Source organism: Bos mutus, chromosome 23 (genome assembly GCF_027580195.1).
Source record: "Bos mutus isolate GX-2022 chromosome 23, NWIPB_WYAK_1.1, whole genome shotgun sequence".
Classification (NCBI taxonomy): Eukaryota; Metazoa; Chordata; class Mammalia; order Artiodactyla; family Bovidae; genus Bos; species Bos mutus.
In genome coordinates this window covers 21,342,601-21,368,338 of record NC_091639.1, presented here as the reverse complement: position 1 = coordinate 21,368,338, position 25,738 = coordinate 21,342,601, and the positions used below count along the sequence as shown (strand labels likewise).

The following is a 25,738-nucleotide window of genomic DNA, read 5'->3' as shown; positions in this document are numbered from 1 at the left end:
AAAACAGCACATGGCATCAATAATTTCTCTCTCTCCTCAACCAAATTATTTTGACTTCTATTCTCATTCCTGATTTTCAATAGATTTAATGTTTATTAGAATGAGAGGGGCTTATTTTAGAATACATGAGGATTCTGTTATAGCTGCTGCAACTGATTAAGATAGGCATGCTTTGATTTCCTTCTCATTTCCCTTTGTGTATATTCTAGAGCTGTTTGTGGTTATCAATACAATTACGTAAAACCTCTAAAAGTTGTAATAATCTTTGCCCTCTCCTACTTCATTACTGATGACACAAAATATCTTTTATATGGTATAATCATTAACTTAGAGTTATAATTAAGTTTTATGATTTTTAAATTCTATACCAGATTTAAAGATGACTGAGCGACTTGACTTTCACTTTTCACTTTCATGCATTGGAGAAGGAAATGGCAACCCACTCCAGTGTTCTTGCCTGGAGAATCCCAGGAACGCGGGAGCCTGGTGGGCTGCCGTCTATGGGGTCACACAGAGTCGGACACGACTGAAGTGACTTAGCATAGCATAGTGTAGCATATTACATTACAATTTTACAGGATTCTATATTTATCTGTTTTCCTTTACCAAGGAGTGCTATATTTTTGTTCAGTTTTGTATTGCTGTTCATCAGCTTCTTGCTTCAACTTGAAGGAGTCCCTTCAGCTTTTCAGCTGGGGCAGACAGTAGCATACTTTTTTCTGAGTAACACTCCTGTTACAGTAGCTGGGTGCTGGGCAAGAGGCAACAGCCTTAGGTCTTCTTGGCAGCTCTCTCCTGGCCTGGAACCTCGGTCTCATGATGGCCATGAAGGGGCCCTACGATAAAATAGAATCCGTGTTCCATGAGTGGAAAGATGAGAGCCCTCACCTCTTAGCTGCACTTTCCCAGAACTTAGTCTCTGCAAGAAGGAGCTGAGGGTATGATTAGAAATGGAGGAAAGATACTAGAGCTCTCCAAATGGAAATGGGTTGGGGGAGGGGGAACTTTGTTTCCTTGGCTGTATGGTTTGGAGTAGAGTTTCTGTCAGCCTGGCCTGGGAAGAGAGAGGGAGGGAGTAGATTGTGATTCAAATGACACAGATTCTCATTGTTATTACTGAACTTTAGTACATTTTCTTGAATTAACCTTTCTTAATATGACATATGCCTTTAGAACCATTTCCAGATAATTTATAAAATTTCCACAATTTCTCTGATGAACACATTCATAGAGTTCTTCCTGCTGCCATGCTTCTGAGTTGTGTGTGTGTGTGTTTTTAATTTATTTCTGAGTTTGTAATTAACCAGATTACCTTACATCTGTATCTCCTTTCAAATAATGCCTCATCTTAGTTTCTGGTGGCTCCTGGCAATCCTTGGATTGTAGCTGCATCACTCTAATCTCTGCCTCCATTGTCATACGACCTTGATCCCTCTGTATCTCTGTCTCTGCATGTTCTCCTCTTGTAAGGACATCAGTCATTGGATTTAGGAACTCACCCTAATCCAATATGAAGTCTTTTAAACCAATTATATCTTTAAAGACACTATTTCTAAATAAGGTCACATTTTCAGGTTCCAAGTGGACATGAATTTTTTCCGGACATTATTCAATCCTCTACAGTGTTGAATATATGTTGACTTTTGTCAATGCCTATTGTGCAACTATGGAGATGATCATGTATGGTTTTTCTCCTTACTTTTATTAATTTGATGGATTATATTAATGTTGTCAAAGATAAACCAGAGCTGGACAGTAGATAAGAGGTAAAAATGATTTCATTCAGGAATATTGTGATGGGGGAAAGGCCTCAGTACAGAAATAGAATCAATTTCAAATACAGCATTGGCAAGTGGGAATTTATAGCTAATCACCAGGGGAGGGTGGGTTGAGGGTCAGTGGATAGAAAAGTACTAAGAGGAAACATCCGAGGTAAGGCAGAATTCTGGCTAAACCAACCAAACAGGATTCCTGCTGAAAGCAGTCCAAGGTGATCAGACATTACCTAGGGGATGGTAGAGGATAAGAAACACAAATAGATATGAAGGGTAACCAGATATGCAAATAGAGGATTCTAGCCAAACCAGCCTAACAGGATTCTTGCTAAAAGTGAACAACACAGAGAAGAAAACAAAAATCCAAAAGTCAAGTTCTGTTTGGAAAAGAGTTAAGGGAATTCTGAGTAGAGATTGGTAGAGGAGAGAATCTTTGTTAATGTCTTCCTTGATAATGAGTGATCTTTGTATTTCTGGAATAAACCCCACTTGGACATTCTGTATTATGTGAAATTAGACTATATTTGTCATTTTCTGTGCAAACTGAAAAAGTTTGTGATGAACATCGTACTCATAAAATGAATTGGAAGAGCTCCTTCTTTCTCCATGCTTTGAAAATTTTAAGTAGCATCATGATTTTCTGATATTGGGAAAATTTCTTTGTGAAAGTACTTGTGCTTGGTTCCCTTTTTGGGGAGTTGCCTGTTCAACTGTTTTTCTATAGTAATGACATGTTTAGACTTTCTTACTCTACAAGAAGTAATTTGGGTATCAGTTCAGTTCAGTCGCTCAGTCATGTCCGACTCTTTGTGACCCCATGAATCACAGCATGCCACGCCTTCCTGTGCATCACCAACTCCCAGAGTTTACTCAAACTCATGTCCATCGAGTCAGTGATGCCATCCAGCCATCTCATCCTCTGTCGTCCCCTTCTCCTCCTGCCCCCAATCCCTCCCAACATCAGTCTTTTCCAATGAGTCAACTCTTCGCATGAGGTGCCCAAAGTACTAGAGTTTCAGCTTTAGCATCAGTCCTTCCAATGAACACCCAGGACTGATCTCCTTTAGAATGGACTGGTTAGATCTCCTTGCAGTCCAAGGGACTCTCAAGAGTCTTCTCCAACACCACAGTTCAAAAGCATCAATTCTTTGGTGCTCAGCTTTCTTCACAGTCCAACTCTCACATCCATATATGACCACTGGAAAAACCATAGCCTTGACTAGACGGACCTTTGTTGGCAAAGTAATGTCTCTGCTTTTCAATATGCTATCTAGGTTATAGTGCATTTATAAAATCCACTTTATCTAAAGTTTTCAAGTCATTTGCTGAGTTGTGTCTTTATGATTTTTAAAAAGTTTTTCTGTTTGATAGTTATTTGATAGATATTTCCTCCCATCAGTTCTAGTTTTGTGTGTCTACACTTTTTTTTTCCTTTTCTTGATTACAATGGTTAGAACTTTGTCGACTTTTCGAATATTCAGTTTTTTTCTTTAACTAGTTCTACTTAAAAAAAAAAAAAAAAACTAATTTTCTCGTTTGTCTTTATCAACCCTTCCTTCTTTTTGGCTTATTTTGTTTATTTCTAACATCTTGAACTGAGTTCATTATTTGACATTATTATCAACATCCTTTTCATCTCTGACTAGAGAAGTATTTACCTCAATACCTTATTGTGTCTTTTGCCCGTTTAAGCAACTTTCCCAATGTTAACTGAGGCTCTGTTGGTTTATGGGGCTGGACGCGAGAGGCTCAGAGCCTGTGAGAATGATGCGGTGAGTGAACTAGTCCAGCAGCGCGAAGAGTTTTTAACCGAGGGTTAATGCGCATCACATTAACCTTCTTTAATGGCCTTCTATTCTACCCCTAAGGGGGTGCGATCGTAACCAAGGAGCCCCCTCTCTCGGCGGCCGAAGCAAACGGCTCTCCATTTGTCCTTCCATCTTCTCTCTTCTGGAGCTAATTTGGTTGCTTTCCACCTCATTATATACTTTGTGACTTTCTGGCAGTCCTTTAAAGCATCTAGGGAAGAGAAAGTGAAGAAAGGAGAAAGTGAAGAAAAGAGAGAAAGTATTTCATCAGGCTCTTCTAACTGCGGCAGGGCCAGACAGACAGAAGCAAAAAGGTCCCAGGACCACCAACAGGGGCTCTCCGTCTAGAATGCAATTTACTCTTCTTTTAGCAAAGCATGATATAGGACCTATATTTAGGTTCTAGTTTTAAGGTTTTTGGAAATTAGTAAAATTTGACACAGTAGACTTTAGTTTAATGTTAACTCTTGTAAAACTGACCCAAAACTGTCTTCTGTCTTGAATATATTCCCGAGAGTTCGCTTTCGGGTAGGGGGTGTAGCTCAGTGGTAGAGCGCGTGCTTAGCATGCACGAGGCCCCGGGTTCAATCCCCGGCACCTCCAATTTTGAACTTTTTCCTTGCTCAAAAAGAAAGTAAACCTATTTCACAACTATTTGCTATTTGCTCAAAAAGAAAGTAAACCTATTTCACAACTATTTGCTATTAGTATTAGTGCTGTTCTTTTTCTACTCCTCCGGTTTGGCAACACTCAGGATGGCTGCGTAAGGAGGAAAAGACAAAGCCTGGGCTCATTCAGCAGCTCGAGATTCCGAACAGAAAGTCCGTCACCAAATTGACGAGCCTTTTTGCCTTTGGTTTCACTTTGCAGTATTATTAATATGTAAAAAGCAGGAAAGAAGAGACAAGGATGACAGAATTTAACAAAAGAAAAACACACGATCTCAAGCTAATTTTTTTTTTTTTTTTAGCGTGTTTTGTTCTCTGAGCCGTGTTGGCCATGATTAGACTGCAGATTGAGCAAGAAGACAGCGTTCCAAACTTGGAAATCGAGAAATTTATTTTCATCAGTGGATATGAAGAAGTTTACACTTAGGCATCAATAGCCCCATTGGGAAGTACCTTGGGCTGAAGATCTCAAACGTCAGAGATTAATTTCCAGTTTTGGTCTGTTTTTACTCTTACCGGAGAATAGGACTTAACTAGATAATTTAGTTAAGTTACAGAAGTAATTTTATCTGAGACTGTTGCGCCCTCTATCGGAAAGAAATTTTCCAGACCCTGGGTCCTTGAACTAAAGCTGTTGGTGGTACCTTGTTAGAATGCAGGATGTCAGTTCCTCCTCAAACTTACTGAACTAGAACCAATATTTCGACAGGATCCCTAAGTGTTTCCTCTGCACGTTAAAATTTGAGTCACTGGTTTGAGTGCTCCAATGTGGGTTAAAATGATTATATATTATAAATCTATGGCTTATTTTATTAATAATTTTCCTACTTCCTATTCTAATGTAGTAAAAACAATTGCAAAAATGTATTTCTATTGTTGAACCAGTTTTGTATTCTTATGACTGACACTGTTTCCCCTCTCATGGTAATATGATATTTACTAGTATTTTTAAATCAGTATACATAATTGAATTAGATGTCAAGTTTCTTTTAAATAAAATGTTTTGCAGGTTTGCAGTCAAGATGGTGCTAACTTCCAATACGAACTAGGAAGCTCATATCTTTCTTTCTGCTCAGCAACTTTTTAAAAAAACTTTTATTTTGTATTGGGTTATAGCCTATTAACAATGTTGTGATAGTTTCAGGTGGACAGTGAAGGAATTCAGTCATACATATACATGTATCCATTCTCCTCCAAACTCCTCTCCTGTCCAGGCTGCACATAACATTGAGCAGAGTTCCATAGGCTATCCAATTGGTCCTTGTTGCCTATACATTTTAAATATAAGTGTATACATGTCCATCAAAAGTCACTAAGTATCCCTTCCCCTCATTCTTCCCCCCTGGCAACCATAAATTTGTTCCCTAAGTCTGTGAGTCTCTTTCTGTTTTGCAAGTTCATTTGTATCCTTTGTTTTTTAGATTCCACATATAGGGGATGTCATATGATATTTCTCCTTCTCTGTCTGACTTACTTCACTCAGTTTGACAATCTCTAGATCCATCCATGTTGCTGCAAGTGGTATTATTTCATTTTTAATGGCTGAATAATAGTGCATTGTATATATGTACCACATCTTTTTTATCCATTTCTCTATTGATGGACATTTAGGTTGCTTCTGTTACTGTAAACAGTGCTGCAATGAACACTGAGGTGCATGTATTCTTTTAGATCATGTTTTTATCTGGATATAGACCCAAAAGTGAGATTGCAGGGTCATACGATAGCTCTATTTTTAGTTTTTTAAGGAATCTCCATATTTTGCTTCATAATGGCTGCTGAACCAGTTTACATTCCCATCAACAGTGTTGGAGGATTCCCTTCTTTCCACACCCTCTCCAGTATATATTGCTTCTGGATTCTTTTAGGATAGCCATTCTGGTTGGTGTGAGGTGATATCTCATTGTAGTTTTGATTTCATCAAAATTTTAAGTAGGATAAGATATTTCCCAAGTTAAATGTCTTAATTTTAGGATTTACCTCTTCAAAGAAAGAGTAAGAGCTAGTGCTCAGGAGCCAGACTTTCTTTAATAGGGGTAATAGGTCATTTTCTATTTTGTTGACATATTTTCTCTCTTTTTGTTTTCTAAGTACAATTTTATGATGTCTTTTTGCCACTTGTATCTACTATGTTAAGAGAAATGTATTCACATGCTCCAAACATAGGACTGTGTGGATCACAAAAAACTTTGGAGAATTCTTTAAGAGATGGGAATAACAGACCACCTTTCCTGCCTCCTGAGAACTCTGTATGCAGGTCAAGAAGCAACAGTTGGAACTGGACATGGAACAACAGACTGGTTCCAAATAGGAAAAGGAGTACGTCAAGGTTGTATATTGTCACCCTGCTTATTGAACTTCTATGCAGAGTACATTATTAGAAATGCTGGGCTGGATGAAACACAAGCTGGAATCAAGATTGCGGGAGAAATGTCAGTAACCTCACATATGCAGATGATGCCACCCTTATGAAAGAAATTGAAGAACTAAAGAGCCTCTTGATGAAAGTGAAATAGGAGAGTGAAAAAGTTGGCTTAAAGCTCAACATTCAGAAAACTAAGATCATGGCATCTGGTCCCATCACTTAATGGCAAATAGACGGGGAAACAGTGGAAACAATGACAGACTTTATTTTCTGGGGCTCCAAAATCACTGCAGGTGGTGACTGCAGCCATGAAATTAAAAGACACTTTCTCCTTGGAAGTAAAGTTATGACCAACCTAAACAGCTTATTAAAAAGCAAAGACATTATTTTGCCAACAAAGGTCCGTCTAGTCAAAGCTATGGTTTTTCTGGTAATCATGGTGAGAGTTGGACTATAAAGAAAACTGAGCACTGAAGAATTGATGCTTTTGAACTGTGGTGTTGGAGAAGACTCTTGAGAGTCCCTTGGACTGCAAGGAGATCCAACCAGCCAATCCTAAAGGAGATCAGTCCTGAATATTCATTGGAAGGACTGATGCTGAAGCTGAAACTAATACTTGACTACCCGATGCAAAGAACTGACTCATTGGGAAAGGCCCTGATGCTGGAAAAGATTGAAGGCAGGAAGAGAAGGGGATGACAGAGAATGAGATGGTTGAATGGCATCACCAACTTGATGGTCATGAGTTTGAGCAAGCTCCAGGAGTTGGTGATGGACAGGGAAGCCTGGCGTGCTGCATTCCATGGGGTCACAAAGAGTCAGATACGACTGAGCAACTGAACTGAACTGAAGCACAGGAATTCATCAAGTTGCAAAAGGCAAATAGACTAAACATGTAAAAGAATATCATGAATTTTCACCACTGGTTTTATGTATTATATTAGGGCTAAGGTCCAAATGGAATTTTTTCCCCCTTTCCAATCGTAGACTTCTCCAAGGAAATTCACCTCTGTAATTTAAGGGAGAAGAGGATTGAGTGGAAAAGTCAGGAACTTAGTATGAGAAAACCATAGGAAATATAAGGTAGAAATTTCAAAAGATTATATGCAATACAATAAAAGTAACATGTGGTTAATGCAGGGTACACAGCCTGGTCCAGTTGGAGTATTACTCAGCCATTAAAAATAATACATTTGAATCAGTTCTAATGAGGTGGATGAAACTGGAGCCTATTATACAGAGTGAAGTAAGCCAGAAAGAAAAACACCAATACAGTATACTAACGCATATATATGGAATTTAGAAAGATGGTAACAATAACCCTGTATGTGAGACAGCAAAAGAGACACAGATGTATAGAACAGTCTTTTGGACTCTGTAGGAGAGGGAGAGGGTTGGATGATTTGGGAGAATGGCATTGAAACATGTATAATATCATATATGAAACGAATCGCCAGTTTTTAAGACTCCTTACTTTCACTGCCAAGGATGCAAAAGAACAACTAACTTCTCTTTTGCTTTTCTTCCTATTTCTTGAGTGATGGGTCTCTCTTTTATGTGCCTCCCACTTTGTTTCTTGCTCTGTAAATCCAGTAGGTCTCTCCAACCTGTGTCTTACAACCTACTAACTTGCTTTTAAAATTCCACACTTCTTTCCATCCCTGAATCTGCCCGTTTAATTTATACCTTGAGCACTATTCTCCTAGACCATTCTATAAACCTTCTTAGTTGCCTTCAGGATGTAACAAAAATGAATAGAGTGTTGGAAATAAATCGCTGAACAATTGATGGTGATTTTTATTTTCACCTGGGGTTTCCCATTAAAATCTTGTCCTTAACATTCCTGTAAAGCAAACATCAAATAGCAATAAGTGTTTTATCTAAGGAAAACTCGGTCAATTTTCTGACACTTTTTCAGTATTTTTTTGTTCCACTTCAAGTTTTATTTGCTAAAGAATCAGTATCCTTCACAACTCCCTGACTTCCTTTGTCTTAAAGAAGTCGTAAATCCTGCTGCAACACATACTACTACTAAAACAACAAACACCAGTTGGGAAGAGGCCCACAGAATGTAGTGAGCTATTTCCTGAAGAACCCTCAAAGACAGTGACTCAGGGAGGGGGTGTAGCTCAGTGGTAGAGCGCGTGCTTCGCATGTACGAGGCCCCGGGTTCAATCCCCGGCACCTCCAGCTGTGACTTGAGTTGTATTTTCTTCTTTTACTTACTGCCTGCTCACAGGAACCTAAGACATTCGTTTCAGTGGTGCACTCTTTAGACTTCATGACCCTCAAAACCCCTCAAGATAGCTGGCCAGAGTACAAATCTATTAGTATCCGACAGAGGCCATAACAAGTTAGCATAAACCTGGTGGCTTAAAACGACAGAAATTTGTTCTTTTACCCTTCTGGAGGCCAGAAATCCAAAGTTAGTATCACTAGATAGACATCAGGGTGTTGGCAGAGTGGTGCTCCCTCCAAAGGCTCTGGGGTGTGTGTGTCCAGTCTTGCCTCTTTCAACTTCTGGTGGCTGGTGGCATTCCTTAGCCTGTGGCGGCCTTACCCCAATCTCTGCCACCGTGGTCACACTGCCTTCTCCTCCCTGTATGTGAAATCCCTCTGTCCCTCTCTTTTAAAGACACTTGTGAGTACATCGGGCCTAGCCATATAATCCAAAGTAATCTCCCCATTTTAAGATCAATAAGGAAATATTGGACTTAAACTACACATCAGATCAGATGAACGTAACAGACATATGCAGAACATTTCATCCAATACCCCTGGAATACACATTCTTCTCAAGCATACATGGAATGCTCACCATGATAGATAATGTGTTAGGTCACAAAACAAGTCTTAACAAATTTAATATAATTGAAATTACTCTAACTTTATTTTCCAACCACAATGATATGACAATCCATAACAGTAGGAAAGCCAGACATATCACAAATGTTTTTGTCATTTAGTTGCTAAGTCATGTCCAACTCTTGTGACCCCATGAACTGTAGCCTGGCAGGCTCCTCTGTTCATGAGATTTCTCAGGCAATAATAACTGGAGTGGGTTGCCATTTCCTTCTCCATGTAAATGGTGATTTTAAAACTTCATTATTTCCCCTGCATTTATTAGTTGGCATACCACTGTAAAGAAAAAATTCCTTTCTTCCACATTTATTCATTTAAGTATCCAAGGATTGTAATCATTTATTGTCATTATTCATCTCAGAGTGCCCCTGATCTGACCAGTGAGAGGCCCTTCAGGTTGGTTTCTGGATCCTTTTGAATTATCCTCATGATTTTTGAGCACTTATATTATAGTATGGAAAGGCACCTTCAGTTCAGTTCAGTTCAGTCGCTCAGTCGTGTCCGACTCTTTGTGACCCCATGAATTGCAGCACTCCAGGCCTCCCTGTCCATCACCAATTCCCGGAGTTCACTCAGACTCATGTCCATCGAGTCAGTGATGCCATCCAGCCATCTCATCCTCTGTCGTCCCCTTCTCCTCCTGCCCCCAATCCCTCCCAGCATCAGAGTCTTTTCCAATGAGTCAACTCTTCGCATGAGGTGCCCAAAGGACTGGAGTTTCAGCTTTAGCATCATCATTCCTTCCAAAGAAATCCCAGGGCTGATCTCCTTCAGAATGGACTGGTTCGATCTCCTTGCAGTCCAAGGGACTCTCAGGAGTCTTCTCCAAAACCACAATTCAAAAGCATCAATTCTTTGGTGCTCAGCTTTCTTCACAGTCCAACTCTCACATCCATACATGACCACAGGAAAAACCATAGCCTTGACTAGATGGACCTTTGTTGGCAAAGTAATGTCTCTGCTTTTCAATACGCTATCTAGGTTGGTTATAACTTTTCTTCCAAGGAGTAAGCATCTTTTAATTTCATGGCTGCAGTCACCATCTGCAGTGATTTTGGAGCCCAAAAAATAAAGACATCTTAGGTACATCTTATACTGTCTCTGGTCCATTCCTAGAGTCTGTGAATCCTACTGGTAGCTCTCTTTCTTTTAGTGGGGATCAGTTTTCAAAAATCAAGATATTGGGCTAGCATTACTTATTGATACTGAGGTATTAGCTTTCCTAGCCCTATTAGACAGATCTAGAGGGAAAATGACAGATACACATACATACTTGCATGCACACACATATATACATTTCCTATCCAGTGCCAACAGTTACTTGTTACTTACCTCCTTCACCCCATAGTGAAAGCCCTGAATTTCAACAATATATGTATTCATTTCCCCAATCACACAAAGGTAAATTCACACATACCAAATAAAAGTAAAATTCATACAAAATATCAGAATTGACATACCCTTAACACTACAAACAATAACCCTTCTACACAGAGGTTATGACTTGTTTGCTTTTTTTTCTTGTCTTTACAATTGAGATAAAGTACTGTGTAAAACATTTACTTGGATGTGTTCTCTATTTTTCTCTTGAATGAGGTTATATTATCCTTTTGAAATTCAGTTAGATTTTTTCTATTAATATTCAATTGGAGTATTTTCACATGCACTTAAGTAAATTTTATTTTATTTTTTGGAGTATGTAATGTATCCAAGAGCCCAAATACAGAGAATATTCAAAAAGATTGCAGGAGAATGTTCTGTCCCAGGACTCACCCAAGTGATAGAATGGAAGTGCAATTCAGGCAATCTAATCTGATGGGAATCCAACGTTGAAGCAAGTTCCTTGCACATATGGTCCCGATCCTGCTTTGCAGCACTGTGTCAATAGTGATAAGTTAGTTTAAGTAAAGACTGCCTCTGACTGCCAAATGTTAATCAGAAACAGTGCCTTTCTTTCTATCATTAAGGTTTCTTTCTCCTGGAACAACCATGCCTGAGAGAGGATAAAGCTAAGAAGTTTAGAAATAGCAGAATTGAACTTAAGGTTGTTTTGTTTTGATAAATTGGTCTTCAGATGCAATGCTGGTCACTAGAAGGTATGAAAAGTCTTCTGAGAACTCACTGAGGACCTGAGGGTATGGCTCAGTGCTTAGCATGCATGAGACACTGGGTTCCATCCCCAGTACCCACATTTTCATATATTCTTCTTGCCCACGTACCCTAAGACCTCTTACTTCCTGAAATATCTTTGTCACACTCAATCTTCTTGGCTATGGCAATTCTTTCTCAACCTTACAGAGGAAGGAATCGTGCCCATTCACTAAGGTTACCCATTGTTAGCTCTGTTATTGACCGAATTTCTCTAAGCATTCTCAGCAGTTGCCGCCACCAAAAAGTTATAAAAAGCAAGTAGCAGTTTTCCCAACCATCCAATTCCCACTTGTATGGAATCTGAAAGTATCAGCAAGTGGCGGTCTGTGTTGACCTAGTGGATAGACCACCTGATTCCTTGTCAGAAAGTTAAGCACTCAAGTTCTTTTGTGGTTCTTTTATTCTAGCTCCTTCCTAACCCAGGTTGCAGGAGGCTGAAGAAGATTTCACTAAAATATTTCACTAGACTTCACTGCCAGTGGTTAACAACTTGATGCACTGGTGGTCACTTTTTCCATCAGAGACCCTCAAACTCTGGAGCTTACATAAAAGTTGTTTAACTACAAACAAATGATAAATGAGGAAAAGATAGCAGTCACCTCAGCAGAAATCTATAAAGGGAAATAGTGCTTTTCTGGGTATTCTAAGGGGCTTCCCAGGTGGCACTAGTGGTAAAGAACGCTTGCCAATGCAGGAGTCACAAGAGACACGGGTTTGATCCGATCCTCTGGAGGAAGGCATGGCTATCCGATTCCAGTATTCTTGCCTGGAGAAGCCCATAGACAGAGGAGCCTTGCCAGCTATAATCCATGGGATTGCAAAGAGTCTGAAGAGACTTAGCACACACGGGTATTTTAGGGAAGTTTCCAGTCTGAAATGACAAACGTTCTGAACTCCAGGGTCCAAGATCAATCCAGGGGAAAAGTCATTTCTTTGTTTTCCACAGACAGATAATGAATTCTTGTACTCCCAATCCCAATACATCCATTTCAACCTCAATCTACTTACTCTCCAGGGACACCCTTCTTCCAAACTACTGAACAATGCATATCTCCAGGTTAGAGCTGTTTGTACAGTTTCAGATTCTGGCCTCACAATGCCTAAGCAGAGATCCACAGGAGGATACACTTAAAAAAAATTTTTTTTTTCAACCACAAAAGGGAAAACCAGGCAAGAAATCTGTTAAATGTTCAGAAAACAGTCTCTTTTTCCATCTACAGAAGCCAGGAAACCTGGAGATCTTCCATAATGCACCCTCTCCTTTTCTTAATCTCCAGAGGAAGCTATAACTGTCCATCAGTTGTCACAAGTCACCTGTACAGCCAATTTTGAGGTCATCCCCTTGGCCTGTGAAGGACTCCTCTATATTGCCTTTGTGCCTGTACGAGGAGTGAGGGGAGAGTGGTTTCCTCTGTAGGTATCACCCTTTGTTCTGTGACTGGCTTTCTGCAACCAAGGTCTTCAGTTCCTGTTCTGCTCTTCAGACTCCTTTGAGACTCCTCCTAGCATCATGTAAGGAGTAAAGGAGCCTGTTGCAAATGTTAGGAAGAGTTTCTTCAGGAGAAAGATTTGGAAGTATGTGGAGTGAGCAACAGAAACTTTCTCATATTTCGCGTTTCAAGCAAAGCCTTAAGACGCTTCCTTGGATCTCAAAGCTGCAGCTGCCACCGCTCGACTGTCCCACAGCATCCAAGCGCGAAAACCGGGGCATCTGTGCAGCTTCCAAGCTACCCATCCCAGCGGTTCCGGGACTTTAAATGAAAACTCACCTCAAGTACGTCCCCAAGGCACTCCACTTGTCCATCCAACGATGCAAAGAGCTGCGAGGCCCTCCCAAAGCCAAGATAGTCTTGGACTAGAGGAGCCAGATCCTTTTCTGCGACAAGCCTACATCCCTTGAGAGAACACATCTCTCCTCTCATACCTGGACGAAGAGACGGAAAGATATGGAGCCTGGACCCCCAGACTCCCCTCAAATCCTAGTAATTTTGAGGATGCTTTTCCTCTGCCCCTTCCTTTCCGTCCCTTTTCTCCTTTTCTTCCTGCACTTCACCCCACCCCACCTCTTCCTTCTTGGGTGAGCTGGGCTCCTCTCTTTCTTTTTTTTTCTCTCCTTCATTCTGTGTGCTCCTTGATGGAATTTGCAGAGTAGTTTTGCACACTTATAGTCTCATTTCCACGCATTTTAATCTCCATGTTGAGACACTCATGTGTAAATTTCCACATCGTTCTAATTACTTTCCTTAAGTTTCCAGCTCAGCCTTTCCCCTGCATAAGCTGAGGCTTGGTCTGATTGGGGGCGAGGTGCACTGCTGGTGGTAGTGGGTAAAACCCTGGATTGGTAGAGGAATGCTGAGGGAGAAAGAATCTGTAAGAGAATCTAAAATATTTTTTAGAGGTAGCTGTCTAAAGACTTGTATCTGAATTTACACTCCCACCAAATTTTAGCTAAAGGCAAAAAGCTCAACTCTTTCTGAATCAGAGACTGATTTGAGAGCTTGTCCAGATATACACATTTTATTGCAGGCAGATTCTTTACCATTTGAGCTGCCTGGGAAGCCCTACACATTTTATTAATTTTTATTAAAATTCACTTGGCAGGTGCCTCTCAGGTGCTGTCACTTCCTCATTCCAGAGATTATTATTTCTGAAATTCTGAAAGCCCCTGAAATTGTTTCTACTGTATTCAACAAAAGTAGTCCTATGTCCTGGTATTGTCCACTTTATATAAAAAGTTCCTCATGCTCTCAAATGGGTAGAAAACAATTCTTAGCCAGATACCAGTCTGCAGACCACAATCTGAAATTCAAATACTAATAAAGAGATAAGATGTACTGGAGGCAAAGAGATATCCAAGGAGATCTTTTTTGTTCCTTCTCTTCTTTTTTTGTTATTTAAATTGAGGCTTAATTAATATAAACAAAAATGGATGAAATTTAATTATTCAGCCTCATGGGTTACATGCCATGTAATCAATAGCTCTGGCAAAGATAAATGATATTTCAACCCCCGGTAGCTTCCTTGTGACTCATCCCAATCAATACCACTCTCTAACTTCTATCACCATGGATTAGTTTTTTGTGTGTTTTGAAATAATATAAGTAGAATCATACAATATGTACTAATTTTAGTATGGATTTTTCATTCATTTTTTTAAAAGTTGGATACATCCATATTGTTGCTAGTATCAGTAGTTCTTTTTTCGTTGTTCGTAGTAATCCATTGTATGAATACTATGCATCAAAACTTTTAAATCCATTTTACTGTTGATGTATATTTAGACTGCTCCTAGTTTTGGTCTGAAATGTCTAATGTGGTCACTGGCATTCCTGTATATGTCTTTCAAGGAAAATACTCATGCATTTCTCTTGGGTATAAATGCAGTTGGGATTTTTTTTTATTGGGTGGGGGCATAGCTTATATGTGTATTTAATTTTAGTCTGTATTTCCAAATAGTTTCCTAATGTGTGTGCACCAGTTTACAGTCTCATCAGCAGTGTGAGAGTGACTATTCCAGTTGCTCCACATACTCAACAGCTCTTGATGTTATCAGTTCTCTTCATTTCAGTTCAGTCGCTCAGTTGTGTCCGATTCTTTGCGACCCCATGAATCGCAGCATACTAGGCCTCCCTGTCCATCACCAACTCCTGGAGTTCACTCAGACTCACGTCCATCGAGTCAGTGATGCCATCCAGCCATCTCATCCTCTGTCGTCCCTCTTCTCCTCCTGCCCCCAATCCCTCCCAGCATCAGAGTCTTTTCCAATGAGTCAACTCTTCGCATGAGGTGCCCAAAGAACTGGAATTTCAGCTTTAGCGTCATCATTCCCTTCCAAAGAAATCCCAGGGCTGATCTCCTTCAGAATGGACTGGTTGGATCTCCTTGCAGTCCAAGGGACTCTCAAGAGTCTTCTCCAACACCACAGTTCAAAAGCATCAATTCTTCAGCGCTCAGCCTTCTTCACAGTCCAACTCTCACATCCATACATGACCACAGGAAAAACCATAGCCTTGACTAGACGAACCTTTGTTGGCAAAGTAATGTCTCTGCTTTTCAATATGCTATCCAGGTTGGTAATAACTTTTCTTCCAAGGAGTATGCGTCTTTTAATTTCATGGCTGCAGTCACCATCTGCAGTGATTTTGGAGCCCCCCAAAATAAAGTCTGACACTGTTTCCACTGTTTCCCCATCTATTTCCCATGAAGTGATGGGACCAGATGCCATGATCTTTGTTTTCTGAATGTTGAGCATTAAGCCAACTTTTTCACTATCTTCTTTTACTTTCATCAAGAGGCTTTTTAGTTCCTCTTCACTTTCTGCCATAAGGGTGGTGTCATCTGCATATCTGAGGTTATTGATATTTCTCCCGGCAATCTTGATTCCAGCTTGTGTTTCTTCCAGCCCAGCGTTTCTCATGATGTACTCCGCATAGAAGTTAAATAAGCAGGGTGACAGTATACAGCCTTGACGTACTCCTTTTCCTATTTGGAACCAGTCTGTTGTTCCATGTCCAGTTCTAACTGTTGCTTCCTGACCTGCATATAGGTTTCTCAAGAGGCAGGTCAGGTGGTCTGGTATTCCCATCTCTTTCAGAATTTTCCACAGTTTATTGTAATCCACACAGTCAAAGGCTTTGGCATAGTCAACAAAGCAGAAATAGATATTTTTCTGGAACTCTCTTGCTTTTTATATGATCCAGCGGATGTTGGCAATTTGATCTCTGGTTCCTCTGCCTTTTCTAAAACCAGGTTGAACATCTGGAAGTTCACGGTTCACATATTGCTGAAGCCTGGCTTGAAGAATTTTGAGCATTACTTTACTAGTGTGTGAGATGAGTGCAATTGTGTGGTAGTTTGAGCATTCTTTGGCATTGCCTTTCTTTGGGATTGGAATGAAAACGGACCTTTTCCAGTCCTGTGGCCACTGCTGACTTTTCCAAATTTGCTGGCATATTGAGTGCAGCACTTTTATAGCATCATCTTCCAGGATTTGAAATAGCTCCACTGGAATTCCATCACTTTCACTAGCTTTGTTCATAGTGATGCTTTCTAAGGCCCACTTGACTTCACATTCCAGGACGTCTGGCTCTAGGTGAGTGATCACACCATCATGATTATCTTGGTCATGAAGATCTTTTTTGTACAGTCCTTCTGTGTATTCTTGCCACCTCTTCTTAATATCTTCTGCTTCTGTTAGGTCCATACCATTTCTGTCCTTTATCGAGCCCATCTTTGCATGAAATGTTCCCTTGGTATCTCTAATTTTCTTGAAGAGATCTCTAGTCTTTCCCATTCTGTTGTTTTCCTCTATTTCTTTGCATTGATCACTGAAGAAGTCTTTCTTATCTCCTTGCTATTCTTTGGAACTCTGCATTCAGATGCTTATATCTTAGGTAATTTATTCCAGTGAAGAGAAGTATTATTTCATTGGGTTTTTAAATTTACATTTCCCTCAGGGCATATTATGTTAGGCACCTTTTAAATTGCTTATTGGCTATTTTGGGTATCCTCTTTTTGTGACCTGCTGTTAATTTGTTCTTAATGAGATTTTAGTCTTTTTCTTAGTGTTTTGTAAAAGTTCTTCACAGATAATGTCTTTCCTTAAACATAAGCATTGAAATACCTTCTCTCAGACTGTAGTTCATCTTTTCTTAAGGAGGAGAGGAGCTGAAAATTTTTATAAGAATAGGAAAGAGAAAAGGAGAGAAGTTGACGTCAGGGGAAAAGTTCCACTCGGAAATCTTTCCTGGTCGTTGCAGAAAAAAATGCCTCCAGGTAGTTGGGGTTCCTGCTGGGGCGGGAACCTTAGAAAGAACTGATGGGATGAAATGTCTTAAGAGCAGAAACGGTATTATTTGGTTTGCTATCCTTCCATTTCTCCCAGGGTCGCAGCTTAAGAGGATATAATTTAAAGGTTTAAGAAATAGTGGGATTTGAGACAATGGCTTTTGTATCCGGCCAACTATCCAATCTTTGAAGACTTCCTCAGAAATATGATTACTATTTCAAAAAAGATCCTCAGGATCTTTCTGTTATGAGAGGTGTCGTTCAGGAGTGGTGTATCCTTTCTTTACGAGAGGATTGGAAACCATACACATGCATCTTCTTTTCTCGTTTAAAAAACACGTTTTGCTTGCTCACACGGAAATAAACACATTGTCCGACGGATTGCCTTTAAAAGTGATTCTGGTTTCTGTTCTCTGGTCCCCGCACTAACTGGCCACGTGTCATCATAAGGAAAGCCAGGAAAAGAGAGTAAATAAAAGAGAAGAATTGGCTCCTTCCGAATTTCTTCCATCCGAAGCAATAAGTCGGTCTCCACATTAACGTGCCCAATCACTCTTTTAGCCTTGTCATTAAAGAGCAAGACAGAAAAAGAACTGAAAGATGAGTCAATAATTTCATTCTGAATTCCCTCAGTTTTCTGAGCAGTCTTTGAATTAGTGGAGTAGCCGAAAGAGATCAAGCAGAAATATATGAAGCTTTTTGTTTTTAATCTTTTTCTCTCCCTTTACTTCCCTCCTTTTCTATCAACCCATCCACTGTCTCCTAAAATTGGATCCTATTTTTAGACATGGATTTCAGGGGAACCAGTATATATGGGCGCGAATGCATGGACGATATCGAATGAGGTAAATTTAGCCCTCACGACTGAAAACTCTGCTATTTTGGGGAAACAACTAAGTACATTTTTCGCAAGTGGCCGAAATAGCTCAGTTGGGAGAGCGTTAGACTGAAGATCTAAAGGTCCCTGGTTCGATCCCGGGTTTCGGCAACTTGGTTTTACTTTCGTGTAATTACGAACCCGTTAGATATGTCTGTATCTGACAACGGTGTTTACGGCTTTTCGCAAATGCAGTTTTCGCAAATGCAATGTGTGTGTGTGTGTGTGTTTCGCTCCCTCAAATGCAATCAAAGATGTGTGTGTGTGTGTGTGTGTGTGTGTTTCGCTCCCTCAAATGCAAAGTGTGTGTGTGTGTGTGTGTTTCGCTCCCATTTGGTTTCTATTCCACTGAGGTATTTTATTTAAAGTTTTTTTTTTTTTTTTTTTAAAGGAGAATATTATTTTATTTATTTATTTTTTTAAATTTTATTTTATTTTTAAACTTTACATAATTGTATTAGTTTTGCCAAATATCAAAATGAATCCACCACAGGTATACATGTGTTCCCCATCCTGAACCCTCCTCCCTCCTCCCTCCCCATACCATCCTTCTGGGTCGTCCCAGTGCACTAGCCCCAAGCATCCAGTATCGTGCATCGAACCTGGACTGGCAACTCGTTTCTTACATGATATTTTACATGTTTCAGTGTCATTCTCCCAAATCTTCCCACCCTCTCCCTGTCCCACAGAGTCCATAAGACTGTTCTATACATCAGTGTCTCTTTTGCTGTCTCGTACACCGGGTTATTGTTACCATCTTTCTAAATTCCATATATATGCGTTAGTATACTGTATGTTTTTCCTTCTGGCTTACTTCACTCTGTATAATAGGCTCCAGTTTCATCCACCTCATTAGAACTGATTCAAATGTATTCTTTTTAATGGCTGAATAATACTCCATTGTGTATATGTACCACTGCTTTCTTATCCATTCATCTGCTGATGGACATCTAGGTTGCTTCCATGTCCTGGCTATTATAAACAGTGCTGCGATGAACACTGGGGTACACGTGTCTCTTTCCCTTCTGGTTTCCTCAGTGTGTATGCCCAGCAGTGGGATTGCTGGATCATAAGGCAGTTCTATTTCCAGTTTTTTAAGGAATCTCCACACTGTTGTCCATAGTGGCTGTACTAGTTTGCATTCCCACCAACAGTGTAAGAGGGTTCCCTTTTCTCCACACCCTCTCCAGCATTTATTATTTGTAGACTTTTGGATCACAGCCATTCTGACTGGTGTGAAATGGTACCTCATAGTGGTTTTGATTTGCATTTCTCTGATAATGAGTGATGTTGAGCATCTTTTCATGTGTTTATTAGCCATCTGTATGTCTTCTTTGGAGAAATGTCTATTTAGTTCTTTGGCCCATTTTTTGATTGGGTCGTTTATTTTTCTGGAGTGAAGCTGTAGGAGTTGCTTGTATATTTTTGAGATTAGTTGTTTGTCAGTTGCTTCATTTGCTATTATTTTCTCCCATTCTGAAGGCTGTCTTTTCACCTTGCTAATAGTTTCCTTTGATGTGCAGAAGCTTTTAAGGTTAATTAGGTCCCATTTGTTTATTTTTGCTTTTATTTCCAATATTCTGGGAGGTGGGTGATAGAGGATCCTGCTGTGATGTATGTCAGAGAGTGTTTTGCCTATGTTCTCCTCTAGGAGTTTTATAAAACTTTTTTTAATGGGTCTCAAATTCTGTGACAGATTTTTGGTCAAGTTGTTTTCATTAAAAAGTACTGATTTTAAAAACTAATAACTTAAACTGCCACACACAAAACATATGATCCACAAAAACATTCTCCTTTCCTTCTGAAGGTTTTACGATGCATTGTTATCATCAACCAGTCTTTTACTATTAAACTTAAATGGCCAATTGAGACAAACAGTTCTGAGACCGTTCTTCCACCACTGATTAAGACTGGGGTGGCAGGTGTTGGGGATAATATTCATTTAGCCTTCTGAGCTTTCTGGGCAGACTTGGTGACCTTGCCAGCTCCAGCTGCCTTCTTGTCCACTGCTTTGATGACACCCACAGCGACTGTCTGTCTCATGTCACGCACAGCAAAATGGCCCAGGGGAGGATAATCAGAGAAGCTCTCGACACACATGGGCTTGCCAGGAACCATATCAACGATGGCAGCGTCACCAGATTTCAAGAATTTAGGGCCATCTTCCAGCTTTTTTGCAGAACGACGATCAATCTTCTCCTTCAGCTCAGCAAACTTGCAAGCAATGTGAGCTGTGTGACAATCCAGCACAGGTGCATATCCAGCACTGATTTGGCCTGGATGGTTCAAAATAATCACCTGAGCTGTGAAGCCAGCAGCTTCCATGGGTGGATCATTTTTGCTGTTACCAGCCACATTGCCACGACGGACATCTCTGACAGACACGTTCTTGACATTAAAGCCCACATTGTCCCCAGGAAGGGCTTCACTCAATGCTTCATGGTGCATTTCTACAGACTTCACTTCAGTTGTTACATTGACTGGAGCAAAGGTTACCACCATGCCAGGTTTGAGAACACCAGTCTCCACACGACCCACAGGGACAGTACCAATACCACCAATTTTATAGACATCCTGGAGAGGCAAACGCAAGGGTTTGTCAGTTGGGTGAGTTGGTGGCAGAATGCAATCCAGAGCTTCAAGCAGGGGGGTTCCACTGGCATTGCCGTCCTTACGGGTGACTTTCCATCCCTTGAACCATGGCATATTAGCACTTGGTTCCAGCATGTTGTCACCACTCCATCCAGAAACTGGCACAGATGCTACTGTGTCGGGGTTGTAGCCAATTTTCTTAATGTAGGTGCTGACTTCCTTAACAATTTCTTCGTATCTCTTCTGGCTATAGGGTGGCTCAGTGGAATCCATTTTGTTAACGCCAACAATTAGTTGTTTCACACCCAGGGTGTAAGCCAGAAGGGCATGCTCACGGGTCTGCCCGTTCTTGGAGATACCGGCTTCAAATTCACCAACACCAGCAGCAACAATCAGGACAGCACAGTCAGCCTGGGATGTGCCTGTAATCATGTTTTTGATGAAGTCTCTGTGTCCTGGGGCATCAATGATGATAACATAGTACTTGCTGGTCTCAAATTTCCACAGGGAGATATCAATGGTGATACCACGCTCACGTTCAGCTTTAAGTTTGTCCAAGACCCAGGCATATTTGAAGGAGCCCTTTCCCATCTCGGCAGCCTCCTTCTCGAACTTTTCAATTGTTCTCTTGTCGATCCCGCCACATTTGTAGATCAGATGGCCAGTCGTGGTAGACTTCCCTGAATCTACGTGCCCAATGACAACGATGTTGATGTGGGTCTTCTCCTTTCCCATTTTGGCTTAGGTTTAATGGTGGTTTTCATGACACCTGTGTCCTGGCGGCAAACCCGTTGCGAAAAAGCTATTTAAAGTTTTAAAACCCAGGAAATTATTTTCCTAGGAGCTAAGAAATTACAATATGCTACAACCTCTTGCACTTACAATTCATTTCTGCTTTGATGTGTGTGTGTCTAGGAGACAGGCCTACTAAAAGGCCTGGCAAAAGAATTAAACAATCTTGCTGAAAGGACATGACTCAGTTATGTGACTCCTGAAGGAATCCAAGAAGGAACAAAAAAAACATCTTGAAAGCAAGATGTATACCTGGGGATGGAAAACCATCAACAGACTGTTCTATCTTTGGCACCTGGGAGGCACATAAAGATTAACTGGGTCTGTCCTTGAGGCAGAAAAACAGGGATACAAAAATGTTAACTGCACAGGATTATCATTGAAGGCCACTTGGCCTGCTATGATCATAGAAAGATGTACAAGCAAGTCTCAAAAAGTATAATAAAGCAGGCTTGAGGTCAGTTTGGGCACCTTCACCTCCTGGTGGTGTTGGTCCCCTGATCCCCACTGTAACTTTCTTGAGTGTTTCTCATTCTTTCGTCACCTGGTGCTTTCAGGAACCTGTGCTGTCGAGCTGGACTCGACATGTGTGTGATCTTTTTAATCACAAAAATTGGTGGTGGTGGGGCGGGGGGAAGCTGTAGAAAAAGAACTACTACACTGTATAAATGTATATATGTGGAAGTGGTATACACAAGAAAAATTTTCCAATCAGAAAATACGAGTTTTCATCTTGAGTCCACCCCCTTTTTAAACTGTTGGAATAGGAGCTTTGGTGAACATTCTCAAACTTTTAAACAATTACAAGACCATCGCAAGTTTTGTTTTTGACAAGACATTCCTTCAATCTTGCACCTCTAGAATTTACACATCTTATTTCTATTTTATTATCTAGGAAAGAATGAAAATAAGCACTTCTTTAAGAATTATTCTGTTGAATTTTCACAAAGGGACCAAGAATACTGAAAAATGAAAGCAAATGGACAGTAAAGTCATCAAGACTCAGATACAAATACATTTTTTCCTTTTTATTTCAACTTTTTTCCCTTGAAGCTCTTTGTTATCCTTTATGTCATTTTGAATTATTTTCTTCTTTTTGAATTTCTGTTTTAGTTTCACAGTGTCTGTTTTCTACTAACAATTCTTGGACATTACATCAGAAGAAAATAATCAACAATATTTCAACATCAGAACTGCATCAAGTTGCAAATTGAAAATTGTTACAAACTTAGAAGCAATAGGGGGCCATATAGGGACATTCACTATACAGGAACTTGATGTTAGAAACTATCCATTAGCTACCTATCCCTCCTCAGTTCAGAAGCTTGCATTTTATCTCATAAAGAAACATGTGATTGGACAAACAGCATCATTGAGTATTTTATTGCCTAATTCAGTAATGATCCCTTTATATTCTATTGAAGTGAGAGGTCTTGGGTAATTCACAAAACATAATTAGTTTTCCATTCAGTATCTTAAAAATAAGGCTAATAGTGTCTATGTCAAAAAGACTACTATAACCATCAAAGGAAATCATGCAAGTAAATGCTTTGTGTCATGTCCACACATATGGTTCTTGGATTCTCCCAGAACACCACCTAAACATGTAATATCTTCTTGTAGCTATGGCTGTCCAATAGCAATATAATAAAGCCATAAATGAGTCACTTTTATAACTTTTAATTTTGTAGTAGTCTCATTAAAAATAAAAATAGATGGTCTTGGTTTAAGAAGACTATATAAATGACTTGGTATATCAAACATCACTTAAATAGTCAATAAAAATTATTAGTGATATGGGTTAAATTTTAAATATCATATTAAGTCTTTGAGGTCTGGTATATATTTTATACTTACAGCAAATCTCATCTTTTCAAGTGTTTAATACTCAAAGTGGCTAGTGGCTACCATTTTGGACAGTGCAGCATTAAACCTGTATGTCATTGATTTTCAGATTTTCTGAATTGAGTATATATGGCATGAGTGTGTTCTGTCTCTCAATTTACAAGTTTAATTCCTCATAAGAATTATGTATTAAATGAATCCATAGTCTAGATTTTTTTTTTTTTTGAATTGAAGTATAGATGATTTGGAGAAGGCAATGCACCCCACTCCAGTACTCTTGCCTGGAAAATCCCATGGATGGAGGAGCCTAGTAGGCTGCAGTCCATGGGGTCGCTAAGAGTCAGACACGACTGAGCGACTTCACTTTCACTTTTCACTTTCATGCATTGGAGAAGGAAATGGCAACCCACTCCAGTGTTCTTGCCTGGAGAATCCCAGGGACGGGGGAGCCTGGTGGGCTGCTGTCTATGGGGTCGCACAGAGTCGGACACGACTGAAGTGACTTAGCAGCATAGATGATTTACAATATCATATTAGTTTCAGGTGTACAAAACAGTTACTCAACATTAATTTTTAAAATTCCAAACTTGTTCATGGGGCAAAAAGAAAAAAAAGTATACCTTATTATTATGAATCCCTGAGAATCCAATAGACATGCAGTTTTCTCCAGGAGCAACACATTATGACCCAGAAGTGTTTCTGCAAACCTTCTTAATATTGGAAAGAATCATATTTTATAGCACCAATCACAGTAATCCTCCTTAGCAGTTCACAAGCTAAAGAATACTGAAGGTACAAGCCTGTCAGGCAAATTATATTCTTCAATTTCAAGAGGAACTCAAAATTATTTTGTGAATATTGGCAAAAGTTCATTAACAGGCAAACCAGAAGGAGAAGGTATTAACCACTAGAAATCTACTGTCAGAAAATCTGTTTTCTTGTGGTGTTGTGTAGTTCAAAGAACACAGTTTTAATCATAGTAGATCCCAGTATTCAAGAAATGTCCAGGAACAAGCTTATTTTCCTTCGAATATCACTAATGAGCACACTTTTCTGTCTTTATCCACCATCCACATCCATGTGTCTACTGATTACTCACAAATCCAAGGCTGGGAGTAATTGAGTTTGCCATGTAATGTTCTCTCAAGTGTGCACCACATAGATCTTGAGTTTAACAAGAGCAAAGCTGGCTCATCTTCTCCATTTCCAATCTTTCTCCCACTTCCAAAAGAATTTTTAAAACATTTTCTGCAGTTTTTTTTTCCATTTGTAGTGACATGGCTTTTCTTGCCTTCCTAAATAACTGAATGACTGAGCAAACACACACATATTTTTTCTTTATCCCTAATATCTTGTGGTTGTATGTCTTTGGTCTCACTCTCATAGTCTAACACTCCTCTCCATTGCTAAAGCTGTTGTTTCATTCATGCCTTATGAAGAAGAGATTTTGGATTATTGGTGAGTCTGCTGAATTACCCTGGTGCATAGGTTAGAAGAGGGGGGGGGAAAGCCCCTTAAATTGCAAGGCTGAATGCTTTGCTCTAAGGTGTTTTACTGGTTGTGGCTTTCTTCCATCAAATCTAGTCCTTAATATTCCAGTGGAACGAACAGCAAATACCACGGAGCGTTTTAGGCTAGAAAGAAGCTGAATTTCAATGGCCTTGGATGTCTCAGTTTAAGACATTTTTGTGCATGTGTGCTCAGTCATGTCTGACTGTTGGTGCCCCATGGACTGTAGCCTGCCAGGCTCCTTAGTCCATGGAATTTTTCAGGCAAGAGTACAGGAGTAGTTTGCCATTTCCTACTGCAGGGGATCTTTCTGACCCAGGATCAAACCCGCCTCTCTTGCACCTCCTACATTGGCCGGCCGATTCTTTACTACTGAGCCACTAAGACAAATTTGGAGGAAATCTAAAAGCCAGATACTGAGACTTGATTTGATTTCTTGTCAGCGTAATAGGAGACCCCAACCATGTTTTAAGGCCACTGTGGAAACTTCCTGTGGTTATCTGATAACTTCCAATCTTTTGCCTTGCCCCGGGCTCGATCCCTGGCACAACTTCTATACGCTAGAGTATCAATATCCTTCTTTGGTTTCTGAGGGTCTCCGGCCTAAAACTTGGCATTAAACGCTACTGTCAAGAGGCTCAGGAATCCAGAGCCTCAGGAAACAAAATTAATTTCCAGAAAAGTATTAGCAAGAAAGTAGCCAGTGA

The 25,738-nt window shown here is 40.0% G+C and overlaps 4 non-coding genes across 4 annotated transcripts; 3 read left to right on the top strand and 1 right to left on the bottom strand.

The window, feature by feature from the left end:
- Positions 1-4,114: 4,114 nt before the first annotated feature.
- On the top strand, positions 4,115-4,186 carry TRNAA-AGC (transfer RNA alanine (anticodon AGC)). The gene has a single exon. It is a non-coding gene; the product is annotated as a tRNA-Ala (tRNA).
- Positions 4,187-8,734: 4,548 nt separating this feature from the next.
- Positions 8,735-8,806, top strand: TRNAA-CGC (transfer RNA alanine (anticodon CGC)). The gene has a single exon. It is a non-coding gene; the product is annotated as a tRNA-Ala (tRNA).
- Positions 8,807-18,331: 9,525 nt separating this feature from the next.
- TRNAF-GAA (transfer RNA phenylalanine (anticodon GAA)) lies at positions 18,332-18,404 on the top strand. The gene has a single exon. It is a non-coding gene; the product is annotated as a tRNA-Phe (tRNA).
- A 1,547-nt stretch (positions 18,405-19,951) lies between these two features.
- LOC102285464 (elongation factor 1-alpha 1) lies at positions 19,952-21,673 on the bottom strand. The gene has a single exon (XR_001351772.2). It is a non-coding gene; the product is annotated as an elongation factor 1-alpha 1 (transcript).
- Positions 21,674-25,738: the final 4,065 nt, after the last annotated feature.